Source organism: Antennarius striatus, chromosome 13 (assembly GCF_040054535.1).
Source record: "Antennarius striatus isolate MH-2024 chromosome 13, ASM4005453v1, whole genome shotgun sequence".
NCBI classification, from domain to species: Eukaryota; Metazoa; Chordata; class Actinopteri; order Lophiiformes; family Antennariidae; genus Antennarius; species Antennarius striatus.
Genome location: NC_090788.1, coordinates 2,130,745 through 2,153,983, shown reverse-complemented (window position 1 = coordinate 2,153,983; position 23,239 = coordinate 2,130,745). Strand labels below are relative to the sequence as shown.

Genomic DNA, 23,239 nt, shown 5'->3' with positions numbered 1-23,239 from the left:
AAGTGGTAAAGAAAGTTAAAAGTTAAGTTAAAGCTGAAGCACGACAAAGAAAAACGTATTAAAAAAATGAGATTTTATTTAATTACAGGTTTCCAGAAAAAGCGTGGTGAAAATACACTTACGTTGCTCTTTGAAATAATTTATAAGTCATTTGCAATAATTTAGTTTTTTGTGTTTTTTTGGCTCCATTATTAGACGTCTTCTTCATCATCAGCAATAGAGTCTTATGAATGAAATAAAACCGTTCAGCATGTGCACAAACACACAATGGGAACATATGAAACTCAACAACCACTGTCTCAGGGCTGAATACAGCCGGGTTCCCAGCTCACACAACAGGCTCCATTTTCATTCTGTAGACGTCAAGACAATTAGAACCAACAGAACAGGAAGTTGACGTGTCAACAGAACCACCTCCACAGACTAGTGCTTTGATCATGTGGTACCAAACAATTTAATTACAGCACTTTCCAGTGGAAAATGCTTTCCTCTGTGTTCACCTGCCACGGACTAATCCCTGGAACTGTTTAATTCAATCCACAGGATTAACAGGCATCAGTGCAAGATGCAACTGACTGTATCTGTAAACCCCTTAAACACATTCTTGTACAGCTTATCAGTGGGATGTGATGGAGGAAACGGACAGCTCTGCTCTCCGCGGTACAACCAATACAGGATCCATGAGCAACAATCAATCCGACTGGACAGAAATACACTCTGGGACAATCCCAAACCAAATCCAGGGCCACCCTCACTGAGAATGGCTGCCTCAGGCAATAATAAGCCTAGGATTACCCAGGATATAAAAGTGCTGGCAAGATGGGTGAGTCCATTTTTTCCCCCCTCTGCTCGCTCTGCAGCGGCCAGCACAGCTGACCTTCCTGGAATCCCAGAAACGTTGCCTGACGAAGTCTCTCCGGTGAACAAACGACCAGCCTGGGATCAGATCACCTCCACCGGTTGAGCACAGGAGACCGATGACAAGTCAGCCACCCCAACCCTAACCTAACCCCCCATTCCCAGTAGGTTCAAGCGACCCTGGCCACCGTGATGCCTCTGCCCTCAGTTAGCCTGATCTGTTGCAAACTCTTCACCTATTTTTAGAAGGAATAAAAGCTTTGATCGAGCAAAGAAACTCAAAGTCGACCAACTTGACCGAAATGCACCATTGATGTAAACAAACGTGAGAAAGTCTCATTATTTTGAGATACAGTAATCCCTCGTTTATTTGCGCTTCAAGATTCACGGCTTCACTAAATCTCAGATTTTTAGTAGGTAGTCAGGTGATACCATACATGCATGCCATTGGCTGACAGAATCCAGAAGTGCGCTGCGTTCCGAGACTCATGGAACGCAGCGCACTTCTGTGTATTAAAGAAACACTTTTCTTTAATACAAAAGGGCTTCAAGAGTGTGGGAAAAGGCAATACAGATATAAGGTGGTTTAATATCAGTATGGAGAAGGTTCATAAACATTTAAATTACCATAAATAATAAAATAGTTCGTTGCTATATTGCAGAATTTTTCTAGCGACAGCGGCTCAAAGGCTCTCAATGGCAGGAACAGGCTTCCACACCTGAATCTGCGATGATTTAACCTAAAGAGGATTAAACTGCTGCTGCTAATAGCGAGAAGCCATGTATCCTTTCCCCTGGGAGTGTTACTCAGTGCCCTTTTAAATCCCTCAAAGGGATACGAGGCCCCCCCTTTGACATGTTTGGAAATCTATGGTCACGAAGCCGGCAGGCTGCCAGGACTGGTCCTGAAGCGGAAAGTGACCATCTGTCAGTTTTGCACCAGGAAAATTTTCCCTCCTTCATAATGATTTCCCATCCTTGCTCATCATTGAAATGTTTTTTATATATTCTGAATGCATATCTCATCTTCTTTCTGATCCGCCCTCCTCTGGGTCCCTGCCTTGGGGGGGAAGAGGTTGTACGACACACGCCCTTTGAGCCGTTCAGTATCTTATTATCTCCTTGTAGGAGAAAGGCTGCTTTTGTAATCTCTGTATTGTGTAACATAGGTGATCTAATCTGAAGTCCTTCCTCTGGCTCTGCCTGAGGTTTCCTCCACTCTTCCTCCTGTTCAGAAGTTGTTTTTCTCAGATGGTCCAGGATTAGGTCGTAAAGCCGACTGAGGCCTTACGATGCGTGAGATGATTGTGATGCGAAGGTCCAGATCCCAGAATAATGCGAGAAACAAGATGACTTTTTCAGCCTTTGGATGGGGATCAAAAGAACCCAATTTCTACACTTCTTCGTGTCATAATTGTCGAGTTAAGGTTTTGTAACAGCGGCTCCGGATTTCGGTTTGATCCTTCATGTTAGTCATGTCATCGACGCTACTTCTAATTCAGAGAATCCTCGCTGAAAACGATGACTCGCTCTTTCCTCCTTCCAGCTAATCTGTCTCTCTCTGAGTTCAGAGCATCAAAGTGGTGGGTTAATTTTCTGAGCTCTTATCATTTCAGAACACATTTTCTAAAATGTCCTTTTGGTGGTTTATTTAAAAATAGAAGAAACAATCCTCAACTAAAACCAAACTGGAGGTTGTGCTCCACAGAGTGCGAGACAATATCGCAGCAGCAAATGTTTATCCCAACATTCCTTCAGTGACTCATCCTAAAAATGTTCCTCCCTAAGGCACTATTTACAGATGATGTGTTTAAAACCCTCCGAGACGCTTGAATGATAGACTTGAAACAAACTCCAACACCTCTGCATCGACCTCAATCCAGCCTTCATCACCGCTCGATGCAGAAACGGGTTTTTTTTCTAGGTCTAACACGACTCTGCTGTGACAATAAAGACATTTTAAATTTATTATTTGTCATTTTATACATGCACTTTGAGTTTACTTTCTACAAATCGAATATAAAGTCTATACATTTGCCTTAAATGTATGACGTGAATGCAATGACGAAAGAATGACATCATCAGGGGTTAGACTGGGTTCCCGTGAATTTGACTTTCACTAGAATTTCATCTAGTGCCAAAGATTAAATCCTTGTATTTTGTCTTCAAGCTCACATTTATATGAAGTGTTTAAAACTTGTAGTAGTTTGAGGATAGTTTCTGAAAACTGTAATTCCAGCTGTTATCTGTAAAAACTGCTGGGAGCTTTGTGAGACAAACGTCATAAAACTAATGTCATCATTTTTAAGAGATGAGAATTTCAAATATTAAGGTTTTTTTTAATTAATAAACTGCAACACAGAATAATCTATTTTTATCTGTCATGAATTTGAATTTTCCTATCTGGATAGTCGATCTGTGATCTTGACTCGGAAAGAAACATTTTGTAGTCACGAACCTAAAATCAGAATAATCTGTTATTCCTCAATTATGTCTTTGTTGCACCAAAGGGGGGCATGAAGCAACCATTTTCATTGCAGTGCAGAACACTCAGTACATTCATTTTCTCATTTAACCAGCTGGCATTTTTTGCTTTTACTGGCAGCCGTTACCTTCTAATGTTAGCAGCTTTGTCTTATCCCTATCAAATGTGCCAGATAGATTTCCACTCCAATGCTATGACAGCCAGATTCTTCCAGAGTCTCAATCCTCTGAGCTGTGAGCCTCTTTCTCCCTTCATCAATAATGACAGCAGCAGCAAGGACGAGACTCTTATTCTCCACCCTGGTGTGAGCTACAAAGAGAAATTTAGATGCAAGCCCACCAGGAGAGGAGAGCCAAGGTTGGCCAATTCTCCGGAAGAGGTTTGCTCACGAAAATAGCTTGCTTTCTGAAAAAGGAGAGCGCAGGTGTCGGCTGGCCCAAGGTCAGATTGTGAATCATGTGAATCATCCACATAGAAGAATATCTCCAGCGGTCTTTTGTAGGAAACCTGAGCAGGAATCGTGACGCTTATCGTGCAGAGACGCTGAAGAAGTCGGCGCTGTCAGCAGAGATCACAGAGCTACTTCTCTTCAGGTGCCAGAACCGACTAAACCATGTCTGTGGGGCCACGATTCCTCTCCCAGCGACACAATCGCTGGAAGACAACCTGCCAGAGCCTACATCTTCATCTATGTAGAACTAATCGGCTTGTTTAGTATACATATATCAGTAGAAGAAAGCAGATAAATGCACAAAAACGCACAATCAAACCAAGCCCACCCATTCATCTGTTCAGTTGGATGCAAACAAAGAAAAAAACCCTCACCATCTGTTCACACAGATCTCATTACGACTGTGTGCATCAGGTAGTCACCGCAGGTTTGGCAGCTCACAAAAGTGTGAGCATTCATTTGAAATCAAAAGGCTCACAATTTGTAATTATTGAGGGCTGTTTCCAGCATAGATCACAAGCTAACCTAGACATGGGACGTCTAAGCCAAAAGGCGTCTGCCACAGCAGGATTCCACAGAGGAAACCCCCCCCCCCACGCCTGTGCGCCGGGAAAAGTTTATAGCAGAGGCACAGACACACAGAGACAGACGTGAACTCGCCCATCCATCAAGTGATTCCTCTACGCCTCAGCGGCCACGTTGAAAACAACAGCGGCGCTCTGGAGACGCGCCAAGAAAGAGCATCTCAGACTGACAGCGGATGAGGTTATTCCTGAAATGTAATCGCTAAAGAATGATGACATCATCAGGGGGTTAACCTTCCCATCTTCTTTCAGCAGAATTTTATCTGCCGCCAGGGATTACATCTGCAGTTTTATGCTTGATGATAATATTTACACGAGGCGCTTACGACTTTAAAGAGCTCTTATCTGTAATAGTATTTATCTAGTGATGGGAACATAGGTTCAGATGTTTCAAAGGGGCAGTGTTAACTCTAACCTAGTAATACATATTAACATGAACCTAACCAGCTAGAAATGAATTAGAATAAACCTCGTCTGAGGTACTCGGGCTAATGAGAGGGGAAGTTCAGAGTATAAGTCTAACATCTGAAATCCCCCCACAGGTCCTGGTTGTGCTGTGAATATGCAGACGCTGCTGTGAGGATGTACTTGTTCAATAATTAGTTTGTGTTCGTTTAGTCAAAGCAAATACTTGAGTCATGTTTCATAACACACCTACGAGCCTGTGTGGCCTTTCCTTGAGGTTTGCTCGGCAATCAATGAATACAGACCAGAGGCTGCTGAGAGACAGAACTGTTTTAATTGTTCATACATTTTCCGAAAGCAGTCATCGTGATCACCGGAGACAAAACAAGCGTCCACACACTTGAGCGTTTTAGTCACCGAATCATCTGACTTGCATGTTTTTGGACTGTCGGAGGAGGTCGGAGCGCCGGGAGGGAGCCAACATGGGGAGAACAGGCACTAAAAAAAACCCCACAATAGTAACCAGTTCACTCCTGATTGACCTCCTGATTGCTTATTTCCACCTCGATGAATAGAAGACTTTTTACCGATAAATCCAGTGCCTATTGTACCTTGTACTTTCTGTGGCGCTCAAAGAAACAACACGGGACTACCAAACTCATAAGGATTCATCCCCATAGCGATGCCATAGCGACCCATCCAACAGCAATTGAGAAATCCAGTGGAAACATTAGCATTTAGGGGCACATATGATGAAAATAGGAGTCACCGGTTCTCGTCTGGTTTTCGCTCACAGTGCTGAAGAGCGCGTTGTATTTGCATAACGCTGATGTTTTCTCAGCTTCCCCCTGGTGCAGTCGAGTGCTACATCATTTCACACTAAATGTTCGCAGCTCAGTGTAGCTGTAACATTTAATTAGAATCATGAGAGCTATAACTTTGAATGGATTATTTAAATAGATTATAGCTTTGGTGAACCCTTGGGTTAGAACCAAAGGGAAACATAAACGTGGAAGAAAAATGTCACATCGTAATCCAGCCGCCTGGTCATGTCTTCGTCTTTAAATCTTTAAGTGTTCATTCCATCGGTCTCCCGTTAAACATACGCCATCTAGGCCAAACTGAGATAACACCGATGTGTCTTAAACAGGATCGCCAAGGGGATTTGTTTTATTCCAAACCGACTGCACGTAGACTATAAACGTAGGATCCAAGCCAGAATTGAAAATAATATACTTCAACACGCCGTGAGAGCTTCCAGTGGAGAAGAGAAGATGATGGATGCAGCCGTTACAGCGGTAGCTTTCAAAGAGAAACATACAGCAGGTACAGCTGCTACTCTTCTCTCACAGCTGCTGCAGAAAAGCTTGTCAGACATCAAATAATGAGGCCTTCGCCATGGATTCCGCAGAGATGAGCGTATAAACATTGGAGACTGGTTCAACCGCATGATAAGACTGAGAGAAAGTGTTTAGGCAAAGTATTTCTGCCTCTCTTTTTTTATCACGAATCATTAACATCACATTTGTCTGTCGCTAGCAGAAAAAACAACAACTACTAGATGGATTCTCTTGAAGCTTTCTGGAAGGGCTGGGAAGCACCTATTAAAAATACATTCCACTATTTAGGTTGGAATATATCAAAGAAAAGCATTACTTGGAAATTGTGTTCTTAATCCTTTCACACCTCTGCTTTACACGATAAAGAATGATTCACACAATTAAATCTCCTAATATACACGTACACCACTGTACACATTCACACCCTTTAGAGACATTTCCTTCTCCTCTACCTTGCTCAAGTGATTTCCCACCGGGGCTGAAGGAGCTGTGAGCTGTTGACGTGTCCTCTTTTGCAGCAGACCGGTCAGAGCTCTGCTATGATTACTGAAGCCCACGTAAAGACGCGTTGACGGGGTTACAGCCGTCAGCACATTCAGTAAAAGGCGGACGGAAGCGAGGCCCGAGGCTGTCCAAGCTTATTTACACCCGGCAAACAGGTTGTCTCCAATATATATCAGGCAAACCCAACCTTATACTAATGTTAACTTTGTCTTTCTTGATTATAATGTACCTGAAAGCTCTCCAGGAAGCCCCATCAGTAGATAAAACACATGCCAAACTAGAAAGAGAGCGCGCCATCAACCCTTCACATCAAATTGACAAAAGAAACGGGAATTAAATGGAACATATTTTGAAATGTTAAAGTGTTGACGAACACCTGAGGTATGACCCTCTATGCTGAGGGAGTTTAAACCCAATCTTGCGGTTCTGGATTGGATTGGGATCTACAATCTCTAGATGGGTGTAGAAATGTCTGTCTGGTCAGGGTGGAGCAGGAGAGTCAAGCTGAGCTCCAACAAAATGTAAATCCAGTCTTTCCCAGTCAACACCCTGTATTGACACACACGCACAGTGGTGGCAGAGTCTAGCCAGGTAGCTAACTGCTTATCAGGAGAGATAACTGTTCACACAGGAAGACGGAACTCCGATCAGCCCTGATCGGAGCGCTCTAAAGCTAACGTAGATCCAGAAGAGTCTGACGTCTCATCGGAATAAACTCTTCCCAACAAAACCTCTATTCGGGGGACAATTGAGAGATGCGGGATGCTTCTGTCACCCCCACATCCCTCCCTTTCTCAATCGGCTGATCTAACAGACACAGTCTTGGCTTCTAGAGGAGGCTCCTGAGCAAAAGGAGCCGAGTCAGCACGGAGGCTGGGCCCAGGTCTCCTCCATCTTCATTACCATCATCCTCAAGGTTTTCAATGATTCCCTCTGTAAACCTCAAGGGTTACTTTATTTTTAACAAACAACGACAACCGCAAGTTATTCTAAAATTATAATATTAAGAACTGTAAAAAAAAAAAAAAAGAAGAAGATGAAAATCCACCTCAGAATTGTCCTTTGATTAATGATTTCAATGTGGAATCAATGAACGAACTGACTTGAGTGCTTCTCCGGGGGGTGGGGGAGAATCCTGGGGGGGGGGGGGGTTTCCCCTGATGGGACGGTGAACTAAAACCCCTCATCGCAGAAAAAGCAACACCTGTTTTCTTTTTTTATGACAGGTGCGTGGAACACACTAGTGACACATGACTGATTGATTGATTGCCACGCAGCGTAAAACCTAACTGCGGCTGTTTCAATAACCTTTATCAGCATTTTTAGCGCACGGCAATAAAACGCGTCGTGGAATCCGACCGATCTTTATTCCCGCTCCCTATTCCCACGGCACCTGCTGCCGGTGTTCACGTCGGATCAATAACGCACTTCAAATCATTTGAAAAGTTTCTCTTACCAAAATGAGTGCTGGTGCGCGTTTGAGCCCCTTTTTTTTTTTTTTTCTTTTTTTTTTTTAACGCGTTCTGGCCAAAGAGGATCCAGGGGGAGGTCGGGATGTCCCGCGTCTGGTTCACTCCACTCCCCACGCCCGGACCGACAGAGATCCACGGCTGGCTTGTGTGTGCTAGACGTGAGACAGGATCAGCTCTTGACCTGAGACGCGTCCCATGTTCCCCCAGCGTCTCTTCCGGGAAACACTGGCAGAGGATCTGACCGCGTCCTCCGTTGTCTCCAGCGGCTGACCGTAGGGACCGACAGCCCGCAAGAACGGCCGTCCTTGCGCCACTACCGTGCGCACCCAGCGGTACAGGCGTCTCTCTCAAAATACTTTAAGCCTGCTTTGTGGCACGTCCAAACGCGCCCAGATAACCAGAACTTTAATTTTTCAACGAGAAAAATGCAGCCATGGGTCCTAAGATCCACCCTGTTCCTCACATCCGTCCGCCGCCGCAACACTGCAGCGCCATTTATTATTTATATGACGGAACGAACCCGTAAACGCGCAGGGAATCGATGCGCACGTTCATTCACCTCATTTAACACACGCAAAATCTTCTGTCAGGTTCCTTCATGAGGGACAGGATTGTCAATTCAAGTCGGAAAAATAAATCTAGCGCCCCTGCTGGCCGATTTGGGTCACTAAAGTCTGACAACATGTCTCAAGACTGTTTCAGTCTTTCTGAACTGGATTCACATCCAATAGCACAAAGTTGCAGCCCAGGATAGACTCCCCAGGAATATCATATAAACCTGAAGGACAGTTTTAAAAATATTGCATCTGATTTTAATTGAAATGGTTTGGAGAGAAAGAGAAGAACTTCAGGAAGAACCCATAGAATTTTGGCAGCGACCTGGCAACCATCATGGGATAAAAGAATTTTGCTTGAACTCAACGATGTTTGGACAAAAATTCCATCACCTTTAATCTAGATCCATGTAATATTCCACATTCTTTAGAGATGATATAATGCCAGAACAGCTCAGTTAGGGGGCTGTCTAGGAGTTTATATTTATGATGGGTGACTGAGGAGTGACATAACTGACAAAGGATTTTAAGCAACTCTTCACTAACTAACTGACGATTGTGAAATGTTAAAACGCTCACACTCACATGCACTGGTTCTCCTAGCAGGCCCACATTGACATGATTCATTCTCCCTGAATAAAAATACATCTCATAATAGAAATCACGATCCTAACGGCTATGAGAAATGATAACCAAACCCCGTATGAAGAATCTGACTGCGTGTTGAATTCATTTCTCCTTGTGATTGCATAGCTGCCTTGAAAGCGGTTCCTCATTGAAAGTACATGTTTTTTTGTTGTTGTTTTTTGTCTCTTAAAAATTGTAATAAATAAATGAATAAGAAATCATCATGACAATTTCCAAGGAAGGATTCATGTTTGAGAAGCTGGAAATATCAACTATTCAACTTTTTTGGAGACAAATGATTGGAAACATTTAAAAGATAGTTGTTTTCTGATTAGTTGAACTCTAATCATATTTATACTGCATTCTCTGTGAATACTGCATTGCTCCAAAGCCTTTTATCTACCGTCACTGCGATTTCAACAGATAGACTATATCTCAGCACCCAGCACCCTTTGAGAGTCGCTGCCGAAGGGGAAGTTCATCACAAGTTCATTTAGTTTCTTGGCAACAGCTTCAGGCTCTTGGCACAATGATGGGTGACACAATGGGATAAGGGGCAGAATGTCCTTCCTCACAGCACAAACATCACCAAATTTGAAGTATTTTACAGCCTGTTTTTCCCTCATAGCAGTTTTTTCAAGATGTGTATCTGTTTATTCTCCCGTGAGTCACCCTGCATAACAACATGCACACAGCCTTGTATGTGCATACTGTAAAGTAAGAGTGATTCATGGTTAATTGGAGCCAGTATAAGAAAAATGATGTGAGACTCATTGGCAGGGAAGGAAAAGCAGAAGAATCATAAAAAAATGTCTGCAATACTTTCTTTTGTCTACAGCTTAAGTTGTTTTTCTTTGCTTTTAAAAGTAAGTCCTTGGGAGTGTTATCTGCACAAAGTCTGAAACGTTGTGCTTTATTTCCTGTATTTTATCAGGATTTCATCACCCATCCCTTTATTTAAGTTTTATGTGGATCTATATGTACAAAAAATACTCAAAAGATATTAAAAACAATCCTTTGGTGCCCTCTGTTTCTTGAGTGTTGCACTCATTTCAATCAGAAAGGAGTTTGCATCCTGTTAAGTGCTCCTGCAACAAGAAATGGGAATAATTCATCCAACCTCTGACCAAATGAATGTATTTTAAAATGTTTTGAGTGGAACCTTTTTGTTAGTGCATCATCTTGCTAAAGCAGTTTTCTCAGCTGCTATCCTTGTTTGTATTTTTTCTCTGGGACAGCACTCCTGCTGATGTTCCTCACCCCCCCCCCCACACACACACACACACATACCTCCCCCGAGGCTCAGGGTGGAAAAAAAAGCTCTCGCTAATGAGTTTCTCTTCCTCTTCCCTTCTTACCTTTGGATCCCAATGTCACCGTGGGGACTTCCTCCTGGGGGAGAGAATATGGAAGTGTGTCACGCTCTCCTGTGAGATCAGAGGAAGTGTGAAGTCTTTTTATTTGTCTGTGTGGTAAGTGAATGCCACAAAGTCAGGTGTAGGTCTACAGCAGGGGTGTCAAACTCATTTTCACCGAGGGGCACATCAGCATAATGGCTGTCCTCAAAGGGACAGATGTAACTAATAAATGTAAATCAATGTAATGTAAAATAAATTAACTACTTCTTAACATTAAACAACTCTGAATTTATTACTTATTTAAGTTAAACCTCAGAGTTGTACAGAAAAAAACATGTTTGTTTGTTTCTCTGTTCTAACAAATCGTTTTAATTTCTCAGGTTATTAAACCCACAGAACTCCATCAATCAAAGATCAAACTATTCCATGAATAAAGAAAAATAATATCAAACACAAGTTAGGACATTAAATTAACTTTGTTCAAAACATTTTTGTCAAAGTCAAAATGGGCTGCATAACTGCATCGTGGGAAATGTAGTTTTGGTCAAAGCACACTTTGGACCTATTTACTTTTAGAAACTCTGACCTTTTATGCTCTCGCGGGCCACATTTGGCCGCCGGGCCTTGAGTTTGACACGTCTGGTCTACAGGATAGCGCAGATATACGATTGGGTTGCATTTGCATGCTCAGACAACAGCAGTAATGACACAACATCTAGTTGGGAAAGATGTTATGTTAATACTTTACTTCTTATTATTCTTATTATTTATCTTATGGTTTGGATGACTGTGATTGGTTGTTTTAGATGGATCAGATGGAGCTGATGAAAGCTTTCATACCTCTGGACTCTACAGGAACTAGACTAGACCGCTGCAGAGGGTAAATCTTATTCTGGCTCTGTTACATTTCATGAATGAAGGTCTTTACTCTGACATCATTTCTTACTGCTGATCAGGTTTGTGGAGCCTCAATGTCAACTGCTAGATGCTAGCAGTTCAGCCAACATTAGCCAGATACAGACAGAAGGATACTTGGATAGATGGACGTTCAACTGCTCTTTGTTCCTATTGTCCACCGTCTCTGAGGTGTAGTGTGAGAAAAAACACGCTCACCAACATTCACACAAATTTGTGAAGAGATTTTAGTCATGTAGGAAACAGCTGTGAGGATCTATGGACAGGTTTTAACAACTTAATAGTGTTTTTTTGGGAGACAGAATGGATGTCGATTCAAGTGGCCTAAGACAGCTGTGGACCTTTGGGTGACATTTTTTAGAGTAAGCACATACTGATATAACGTCTCAGACTCCAGTCAAGTACAGACTCCTCAAAAATCCAGCAAATTGCTGCAGATGAAGCAGAGAGAATAATCAGTACAATAGAAAACACACGTTATATTGAACTCTCTCACCCTGACACCACTTTTATGGACCGTATACTCTCTGTGGTCTGAGATGTACATTAACCAAACCAAATATTATCCCTATCTCTGGAGTTAGGCCAAAGGGTCAAACATATAACCAACTACTCTCCTAATTGGTCATTAGCTCTTGCCATCTGTGCCTCTTGTTTATAGAGCACTGTGGACTCAAAAGACTGTAAATCCAGATCCCACCATGTGATTCAAGTGTTAACATTCCTCATGTAATAGAATTACTGCATTATTGCAATCACTATGGTTCTTACTGAGCAGGTAAAAGTGTATAGTGCTGCATTATACTTCCCTTTCTGAATGTTTTGACTGATGTAGATCGCTGGACATCAACATCTTACACTTGCTGGGATAAATTCAACCTGCCACTGGCTCAAAAGCACCTATCAGTGTCTTCTACAGGGTCTTGAGGCACATAAGCCTCCCCATCATAACAAGATACCAGGATGGGCAGAGGTTTTTGTTCATGGTGTGTGATAAATTGGTATAAATGCTCTGGAGATATGGGAATCTACTAGTAGCCTGTGGTTAAACCCAGAATTGTACAAATGCCAAGGGTGCCCAACTGCATGTAGACCCAGTGCAGTCCAGTGGAACAGGAATGAAAATATGATTCACTGTTTACTTTTATGTGGTATTGATCACTGTCTCATTAGGGTTTGTATAACAAATTTGCCTTCAGTGGGATTTGGTGTGTTTGCTGCGTCCTCTCAAACAAATGATTCAGACCACCTACATGGGAGGAGTTTTAACAGGAGCCATCATTTTCGGCAGTCTGTCAGACAGGTGATCCTTCCGAACTGTAAATGTCTATATGGCTGTGTTCATGTTTAGGTGCAACTTCTTTCTTCATTGTCTGTTGTAGTTGAACTCTAAAATGAACCAATCAGAATCTGTCTTTCTTTCTTTCTGTCATAAGCTGCATGTTCAGTGTCATTTATGAATCCTGGAAAAGTAACCAATGATGTGTCCTCAAAGATTCATTGACTTGTCTGTTGGCCTGTCTGTCTGTAGAAATGGAGCGGATCCCAACTAAAGCGAGGACAATAGTGGGCACACTCAGTTCCTTTTCCTACACATTTGGTCAGCTGATCCTGGCAGCGATTGCTTATTTGCTGAGAGACTGGAGGAAGCTGTACGTGGCTGTCTGTGCCCCACATTTCCTGTTCTTTGCCCTGACCTGGTCAGTGTAGATTTTCAAAAGTAATGCTTCTAGCTATTGTACTCTATGATTGGCCAGGTGGTTCTCCTATATTTAGTAAATGGTCAGGTGATTTTACTGCATTGGGTTCTAATAAAAGAAAGCTCTAAGGTCAATCACTGATCATCCAGGTGGTGCTCAGAGTCGGCTCGTTGGATGGTTCTGAATGGTCGATCTGATGAGGCAGTACAGAGCCTTCATCGAGTCGCTCGAGTCAATGGAAAACCAGAGATGGTCAACAAAATAACAAGATAACTTGTCTTTCTAACCACACCTCCAACACACATATATAAAGTTGTGTGCCACATATCAGAAGCTGAGATCAGCCTCATGTGAACTGCAGGTTTTAGACTCTCAAATGAAAAAGGAGATCGAGATGAGTCATTCATCGTTCACAGCGTACGATCTGATGAGGACCAGAGGAATGAGACGAATCTCCATTTGTCTTCTTGCTGCCTGGTCAGAAGAAAACTCCTCTGTTAACTCAACCTGAATCCATTTACCTTTTAATTAATTTAATTTAATTTAATTTAATTTAATTTAATTTAATATACTGTTTTTGATCCCCGAAGGAAAATTAAGAAAAGACACATGTGTAACAACACACAAACATGTTGTCCATCTATACCCCAGTGTGTCACTAGTCCATCCTCTTCTGCAGGTTTGCCCCTAGTTTTGCATACTATGGGCTAGTGATGGACCTGCAACAGTTTAGAGTGAGTCTCCTTGTTATTGAGCAAAGAGCTACTGTTAAATTCAATTAGACCTTCTTTCATATTTAAGTTTTGGATCATGTATAGATGGAAAAGATTACCATCGGTATGAATCTTAATCACGGGATTAATTAAATGTCATGAATTTGTCCTCTTGAAGATGCTCACATGCCATCAGTCAGGCAATTTGCCATTGGTAATACAATTGTCAGTGTTCATCCACACTGTTCTCCTGTCACAGAAACCTACAGCTGGATTTTGCTCCTTCTTATCTAAGATAAACTATGCCTTGTTGCACCATGTTTAAATTCTGTGTGAACTGCCATCCTTGAGGTGTTCATTATCTTACTCAAGTATAATTCACATGCAGTCTTCAGAGGAAATGTATCAACCAATCAGCCAATGAACAACTGTTCAAAGTTATGTCTTTGTCTCGCAAATCATTTCTGGTTAAAGATCTGTTAAAAAAAAGCTTATGGTTGATTAGATCAAACAGCTATAGATGTTACGGGTTGGCTTGGGACCCACATGCAGAAGACCAGGGGGAAAGTCCACATTCATAGTTTAATTAACAAAAACTGCTATAACAGGTTTCTGAAGAACAGGCAAGGAACAGACCAACAGCAAAAATCACAGGTAAATGAAACGGACAAGGGAACAAACAAAATCTCTCAAAGTCTAAGACACCAGAAGAGTAGGAAGGGTTGGTGACAATCTGATGACAAACTGATATCTGAGCCGAGCTTAAGTAGGCAGAGCCTGATTGGAATTGGAAGCAGGTGGTTGTAGCAACACAGGTGACCGGAATGAGTGGATTGAGTGGGAGCGAACCCAGGATACCCAGGAAGAGCGGGAAAGTTTGAACTGGAACCACAACAATTTTGATTTGACCAGGTTGTTATAGGTTTATTCCTTCACTAACAATCAATCAGTGAAAATAGGAGAAACTGAAGTCCATCCATCCATTTTCCTGCAGAAGAAACAATCACAATTGTCATGTATCCATCTTATAGGTCACAGGTCTGATGGAGACTATCCCAGCTGGCTATGGGCAAAGAGGCAGGGTACACCCTAGATGAGATGCCAGCTCATCTCGGGGGCCAGACTGAAGTCATCTTGAATAAATAAATTATATGGAAAGATACTGACTTAGAAGAACTTAAAGTATTTGAAGCGGACCGAGCTGAGTAAAGATCCTCTGATCATCTATGTTACAAGAGATGATAGATGAGTATCCTACATCCCATGTCATTCTATGATGCTCTTTTTAAACACTACAGCACCATCTACTGGACTGACCAAACATTTTTTAAATGAAAAGAAATCATGTCATGTAAACAGGACCTGGTTGTAGGGTGAAAAGACACCATAGAGACATACTTCATATTTTTGAACTTTTCGTCTTGAATGCTCACTTTAATCTTTGTTTATTTCTGTCTGTTATTTGAAATACTTGCTATTGTTATTAATATCATTATTATTCCTCTTCTGTCATTGGGTACTGGTTGTTCCAGGTGAACATCTACCTGATGCAGCTCATCTTTCAGAGCTTTCGATATTCCTGCCAAATGAATGGCTCTGGATAGGCTTTCTTTCCTGGGGGGGTCTCTAAAGCCACTTGTCTCTTCGTGGCTGCCTGGTCATCTTTACAAACATCTTCATCCCCAGAGGTAAGAAAAAGCACCAATACACTCCTATACGCTTCATTCTAATAACTCACTCGGACTAATATAGAAATAAAGACCACATGTTTATTATATTTCCCCGCCCACAGATATGCAGCCCATCAGGACCACATTAGCATGTCTGGGTAAAGCTTTTACCTCAGCCTCCTTCACAACTGTCTACCTGTATACCGGAGAGCTCTACCCCACTGTCATCAGGTGAGACTACTGGTTCAAATCCACAGGAACAGGTCTTAATGGGGAGGCTATTGACTCTGAACTGGTCGTAGATGGAATGACCTGGAGAAGTCTTATTAGCTGTTCAGTGTAAATGAATGCAGATGGAGTAAAAATTTGCAGGATCTCTCAACCACCACTGGTTGGTTGAGTGATGCATTTTCTCTCTTGATTGCTGCTATACTTACGTATCTGTTATATTTGTTGTTTTCTGATGTGTGCCGATGTCTTTTCAGGCAGACCAGGAATGGGGTTTGTCTCTACAATGGCGAGAATTGGAAGCATGGCAGCCCCCACCGTTTTAATTCAGGACGAGGTCACATTCGATTTAACAGACTTTGTTAAAAACTAGAGTTCTCAAAATTTAATATCTTAATGTGCTTCTGTAAAAAATCTGGATTAATTGGAAGCCATTAAAACATTCTAGTAATCATGAATCAGATGTCACTAATTCCTTCAGACTTTAGTGGAAATATTCAAAGTTGTCGTCCAGGATTTAGGCCAGAGAATTGGGTCCTGACTCAAATCTTGGTTGAGTTCTACCATTTAATACCTTTTCTTCTCTCATTCTTAAATCACAGTGATACTAAAAGTCTTTTGACAAAGGTCATTGACTCCTTCAGGTACTGTTTGTCTGATGATGAGAAAATGTCTCACTTTCTGTCCGAACAAACACAGTAAAAGAATGCTAACAGTGCTGATGGACTACATTTCCCAGGTCCTCCCTGCTCTGCCTGGTTTGGTGTATGGGGGGCAGCAGTGGTGGAAAGAAATTGGTGAGCTACCAGCTAGCAGCGTCTCACACAAAAAAAATCATATACATAGCAATGTAGTTAAAGGGTCTAGATGACAAACTTCCCCTGTCACGATGGTTGATCTTGTCCTCTACTCAGATAATAAACTCCCAAACTTTATGCTGTCCCCCAAATTTAAAGAAATTTTCAGCTGATTCCTTTTTTTCCCCCATTAATACAAATAATTATATTTCAAGCTTTAGGGGACCTCCTGTATTCAGAATGATTACCAATCTGTCCTAAAGAAAAGCTGCTCCGCTAAGTCTAAAAAAATCTGGAGTGCATTTTAAAATATTTTTTTAAATGATGCTGTCACACTGTTGTTAATCTAAATGCTCTGATGTGACCACAAACTGTCAGACGAGAGAAATGAATGTTTAGGCCTTTCTTAAAGATGTCAGTTTAATCCTTAACATAAAATATCTGCCTTTTGCAGATTAATCAAAATGTTAATCTGCTGTTGCAGGAGTTTCCAGATCTACAGTACGTCACAGAGCTGGGTAACAACAACAACAACAACAACCCACTGACTTGGTCCTGTTAATGTTTAACATCTAAAACAACATCTTTGTCTGTTCTACATGAATCATTGTCATATTTCAAACACAAAATCGTGTCATCTGGACCAGCTCCAGCTTGCAGGTTTGACCTGACTTGACTCAGCGGACAGACAAGATGCTAACTGACAGAAACATGAAATCCATGTGTAGCAACAAGCAGCAGTGATGAAGTCAAAGCAAATGGATGCTGCCTTTGTTGTGAGGACTTTGTATCTTGAATCTTCAGAGATGGTGACTAGTTGACTGCAGCACTGAGGCGACGATTCCCAACATCATCTCACAACATGATAAAATGAAATAACCTGACGGAAATTTCTGTCCTCCTCTTAAAACTGTCACCACATTTCAATATCATTAAAAATGTTCTGACAAAAATGTCCCGTTCTGTTGTTTTGGCTGCTTTTTTGGTCACTAAACTGAAAGGGAAGTTTATATACAGTAATCCCTCGCTTGTACGTGCTTCAAGATGCACGGCTTCACTACATTGTGGATTTTTAGTAGGAAGTCACGTGATACTGTACGCTCATGCTATTGGCTGACAGCATCCGGAAGTGCGCTGCGTTCCGAGACTCACGGAACGTAGAGCACTTCCGTGAAACACAAAAGTGCTTTAAATAGTCTGTAAGAGAGTGGGAAAAGGTAATACAGCTATAAGGTGGTTTAATATCAATATGGGAATGGTTCATAAAAATTTAAACTACAAGTTAATCAACTAAAGTTTAAATAATAAGAGAAATAGTTTGTCACTATATTGTGGAATTTCGTTTTTCACAGGTGGTTCTGGAGAAACGAGGGATTACTGTACACCAATAAATGATTATATAAACAATAAAAGCATTTATATTATATATTTATAATATTATAAATTATATTATATTATATCAAAATATATATTTATAATATTTGTTATCTACAGTATCATTGAAAACATGTACGCCATAATTTTGATAGCATCTGAAAAAGACAAAAAAAGTTCTGTAAAAACAGAAACTTCCTACATATGGGTCTTAACAGGTTATGTGACATAGTTCAGATGAACACAAGTTCACTATTTACTTTCTCAGGAGACACAAACTATTCAAAAAATTGAATATAGTTAGGGAATGTTAAAAATATCTCTCCTAAATTTCTTGTCTGTGTGAGCCTGCGGGCTTATAGCAGAGTTGCTTCAGAACAAATTTTTTGAGACAATGACAGAAGATTGAGATCTGATCTGTGTGGATCTCCTTTACCGTTGGATACATTTCATCAAGCATATTTATATACTGGTGCTGTCAAAAAAATCACAGAAGCCTTGTACATAAATGGTAAAAGTAACACCACTTATTGGCTTGAAGCAGTTGGCCAAAAGCATGTTTTGGTTAGTCGCAATACATAAGGCCACTACCCCTTGTGACACAACCAGGCACCTGAGCTACCTGGACATCTTTGGAACCCAAATGTATGTTCATCAATACTTTTGCCGATGCAGCAAAAAATCCTGTGATTGTAAAATTTATTTGAAGGAAACAGAAAGTTTCTGGAGTCTATCCCAGCCGGCACTGGGCAGATTGAAGGGTCAGTCTAGACAACTCACCATTTTATCCCTTGGACACATGAATCAACCAATCATACTTACAGACAAAGATTATGGGCAAATTAGAGTTACCAATTTGTGTTCATTGTGTAGCCGCAAGAGGACACAAGCCAGTGTCTTATTGTGCCGGACCCAAGCACGGATAAATACAGAGGGTTGGTTCAGAAAGGGCATCCGGCGTAAAACATTTGCCAAATCAAACATGTGAGTCAAACCTATGACTACCATACCGGATAGGTCGAGGCCCGGGTTAACAACAACCGCCATCGGTGCTGTTGACCTACAGGGTGCGGGTGGAAATTTGACTACTGTTGGTTGAAGAAGGAGAGGAGGAAAGTGTGTTTGTAGGAAGAAAGAGGAGAGGAATGCCAAGAATATAGGACTGAGAGTAGGGACGTGATGTTGGAACTATGACAGGAAAAGGTAGAGAGTTGGTTGACATGATGCAGAGGAGGAAGGTAGGCATACTGTGTGTCCAGGAGACCAGGTGGAAAGGTAGCAAGGCTAGAATTTTAGGAGCAGGGTTCAGGTTGTTCTATCATGGTGTAGATCGGAAGACAAATGGAGTAGGAGTTATCTTGAAGGAGGAGTTTGTTAGGAATGTCCTGGAGATAAAAAGAGTGTCAGATAGAGTGATGAGTCTGAAGCTAGAAATAGAAGGTGTGATGTTCAATGTTGTTAGTGGGTATGCTCCACAGGTAGGATGTGAGCTGGAGGAGAAGGAGAAATTCTGGTTGGACTTTGATGAAGTGATGCAGAGCATGCCCAGAAGTGAGAGAGTTGTCATTGGAGCAGACTTCAATGGACATGTTAAAACAGAGGTGATGAGGAGGTGATGGGCAGGTTTGGTATCCAGGAGAGGAACGCAGAAGGACAGATGGTAGTTGACTTTGCAAAAAGGATGGAAATGGCTGTAGTGAATACTTTATTCCAGAAGAGGCAGGAACATAGAGTGACCTATAAGAGTGGCGGTAGGAGCACACAGGTAGACTACATCTTGTGTAGACGTGTAAACCTGAAAGAGATCAGTGACTGCAAAGTAGTGGTAGGTGAGAGTGTAGCCAAACAGCATAGGATGGTGGTGTGTAGGATGACTCTGGTGGTGAGGAAGATGAAGAGGGCAAAGGCAGATCAGAGGACGAAATGGTGGAAGCTAAAAAAGGAAGAGTGTTGCATGAATTTTAGGAAGGAGTTAAGACAGGCTCTGGGTGGTCAGGAGGTGCTTCCAGATGACTGGACAACTACAGCTAATGTGATCAGGGAGACAGGTAGGAGAGTACTTGGTGTGTCATTTGGAAGGAAAGTAGATAAGGAGACTTGGTGGTGGAATGAGGAGGTACAGGAGTGTATACAGAGAAAGAGGTTAGCTAAGAAGAAGTGGGACACTGAGAGGACTGAGGAGAGTAGACAGGAGTACAGGGAGATGCAGCGTAAGGTGAAGGTAGAGGTAGCAAAGGCCAAACAAGAAGCTTATGATGACTTGTATGCTAGGTTGGACAGTAAGGAGGGAGAGACTGATCTAGACCGGTTGGCAAGACAGAGAGATAGAGATGGGAAGGACGTGCAGCAGGTTAGGGTGATTAAGGATAAGGATGGAAACAGGCAGGTGACAGGTGCCAGTAGTGTGATGGGAAGATGGAAAGAGTAATTTGAAGAGTTGATGAACATGGAAAATGAGAGGGAACAAAGACTAGAAGAGGTGACTGTTGTGGACCAGGATGTAGCAAAGACAAGTCAGGATGAAGTGAGGAGGGCATTGAAGAGGATGAAGAGTGGAAAGGCAGTCGGTCCTGATGATATACCTGTAGAGGTATAGAAGTGTCTAGGAGAGGTGGCAGTAGAGTTTCTGACTGGGTTGTTCAACAGGATCTTAGATAGTGAGAAGATACCTGAGGAATGGAGGAGAAGTGTGCTGGTGCCCATTTTTAAGAGCAAGGGAGATGTGCAGAGTTGTGGCAACTACAGAGGAATAAAGCTGATGAGCCATACAATGAAGTTATGGGAAAGAGTAGCTGAAGCTAGAATAAGGGCAGAAGTGAGCATTTGTGAGCAGCAGTATGGTTTCATGCCAAAAAAAAGTACTACAGATGCAGTATTTTCTTTGAGGACGTTGATAGAGAAGTACAGAGAAGGCCAGAGGGAGCTGCATTGTGTTTTTGTAGATCTGGAGAAAGCTGATGACAGGGTGCCCAGAGAGGAACTGTGGTATTGTTTAAGGAAGTCTAGAGTGGCAGAGAAGTATGTTAGAGCGGTGCAGGACATATATGAGGACTGTGTTTTGAACTACCAGGCAGGAGGTCTAGAGGAAGACCAAAGAGAAGGTTTATGGATGTAGTGAAAGAGGACATGAAGGTAATTGGTGTGAGACAAGAGGATGCAGAAGACAGGGTTAGATGTAGGACACTGATTCACTGTGGTGACCCCTGAAGGGAAATGCCGAAAAGAAAAGAAGAAGAATGTGTTCATTGTGTGTTTTTTGGAGATGGGAGGAAGCCAGAGAATCCAATGAGAACCAGGACGTCTCATCTGAGAGCCCTTCCACCAGAATCAGAATCAGAAAAAGTTTTATTGCCAAGTACAGTAAAGTTTACTATACAAGGAACTTGACGCGGTGCCTGTGCATTAAAAGGTGGAAAAGAAGCAATAAGGAATAAGGAATAAAATTTAAAAAAAAGTATACAATTTACATTACGGTGAGATGAGATATACGTATGGTTGGTGTTTACAGGCGAAGAAGAGAAGTCCAAAGAGTAAACAACAGACCCAGAACACCCGGCTCCATCCACAGAGGAGGTATGGAGCACCACAGGGATGCATGCTGAGCCCTTTCCTGAAAGTTCTCTACACCAATGACTGCCTCAGCATCTCACCCACCACATCATATCTAAAATACTCAGACGATACAACCATTGTTGCACTTCTCTCAGACAACCAGTCAATCAATCAATCAATCAATCAACCTTCATTTATGTAGGACTAATCAATCAATCAATCAGTCTTTATTTACATAGCGCTTAATCATGGCAGCAGACATTTCAAAGCGCTTTAACAGACAGAGAAACCCAACTGAACCCTCCAGAGCATAAGCGACAGTGGCGGGGAAAAACTCCCTCGATGAGAAAGAAACTCCGGGCAGGACCCAGATCTTTTGGGTGGCCATCCGCCTTGACCGGTTTGGTGGAAAAGAAATAAAAGGAAGATAAGAACAGGGTAAGAGAAAGAGAGACAGAGAGTGGCAGATAGGCCAGATAGAGTCAGGGTCAATATGGTTAAAGTTAGGAGATTGGGGTTGTTGACTTCGATACATGTTTCCTATTGGTAAATTCAAGGCACAATTACAGCTGCATGGATGACTGTATGGCGGCACGGAGGAAGAAAGGAAGGAGGACCCCAGCCGATGGATAGATGAGGGGTGGTACTGGTGGGCTTGGAGGTGCAGGTCCAAAGAGGATGGTCCACAGCGGATGGGCGGATGAGGGGTGGAACAGTACGGTGACACGGAGGAAGAGAGGCAGCAGGACCACAGCCGATGGTTAGGTGAAGAGTGGTACTGGTGGGCTTGGAGGTGCAGGTCCACAGCAGATGGTCCACAGCGGATGGGAGGATGAGGGGTGGAACAGTATGGTGGCGCGGAGGAAAAAAGGAAGCCGGACCCCAGCCGATGATTAGGTTAGGGGTGATACTGGTGGGATGGGAAGAGCAGGTCCACAGGTGGGTGGATAAGGAGTGAACCTGAGAAAACCTGAAAGGACGTAGAGCACAGAGACTACAGGGAAGAAGTTGAGTTAATAGGGTGTAATTGGAGACTTGGAGAGTGAGATCGGAGAGGATCCAATCCACCCTGGACGATCACATGTCACTCAGTCCACCAAGTGGTGAAAAGACAACTATTTCAAAATCAGTGTCTGTTAAACAAAGGAAATTCGGTTCAATTACTTATTATGTCTTTGTAGTGTTCCAAGTCTCCTCCCATATTCCCACCCATCCACAAGATTTTGGATTTATACACACCTCTTTTTTGTCCTGAATCATCTATCAGTCAACAAACTGTGAGTATTTTTCACTGACTTTCGCAGAAAATCCACTTCATGTTCAGTTTGTCATTTTTTGATTGAATGGATGAATGAAAAAAAATTCCTAAGGTTGATAGTCACTAATCCTCCATTAACTCTCACCAGGTTCTCAACAAATATGTCAACTGTTTATAGTACATAATATTTTGAGTTTGTCAAAAGCTATGATAGAATTTCCTGTCAGAACATTTAAATACTTTTGGACAGAGATGCTAGAATGTGCTGTAAAAAAAGTGCTCAAAAATTTGGAATAAGTTTTGAATGTTTTTGGAAACATTCCATAAATGTATTTAAATGTTGAGGTACAAAAACATTTTTTCATTATATATATATATATATATATATATATAT

At 42.0% G+C, this 23,239-nt stretch overlaps 1 protein-coding gene and 1 pseudogene across 4 annotated transcripts in view; one reads left to right on the top strand and one right to left on the bottom strand.

The window, feature by feature from the left end:
• camkk1a (calcium/calmodulin-dependent protein kinase kinase 1, alpha a) overlaps positions 1-8,719 on the bottom strand; it is a 41,005-nt gene extending 32,286 nt beyond the window's left edge. For 3 of the 4 annotated variants that reach the window (XM_068332005.1, XM_068332008.1, XM_068332009.1), the window contains exon 1: positions 8,084-8,599. The gene's annotated coding sequence lies outside the window, so the exon portion shown is untranslated. Of the gene's footprint in view, positions 1-8,083; positions 8,600-8,658 lie in introns of those variants that run through there. The other variant, XM_068332007.1, reaches the window with a different exon arrangement.
• LOC137606406 (solute carrier family 22 member 6-A-like) lies at positions 8,182-16,834 on the top strand (annotated as a pseudogene).
• The last annotated feature ends 6,405 nt before the right edge of the window (positions 16,835-23,239 follow it).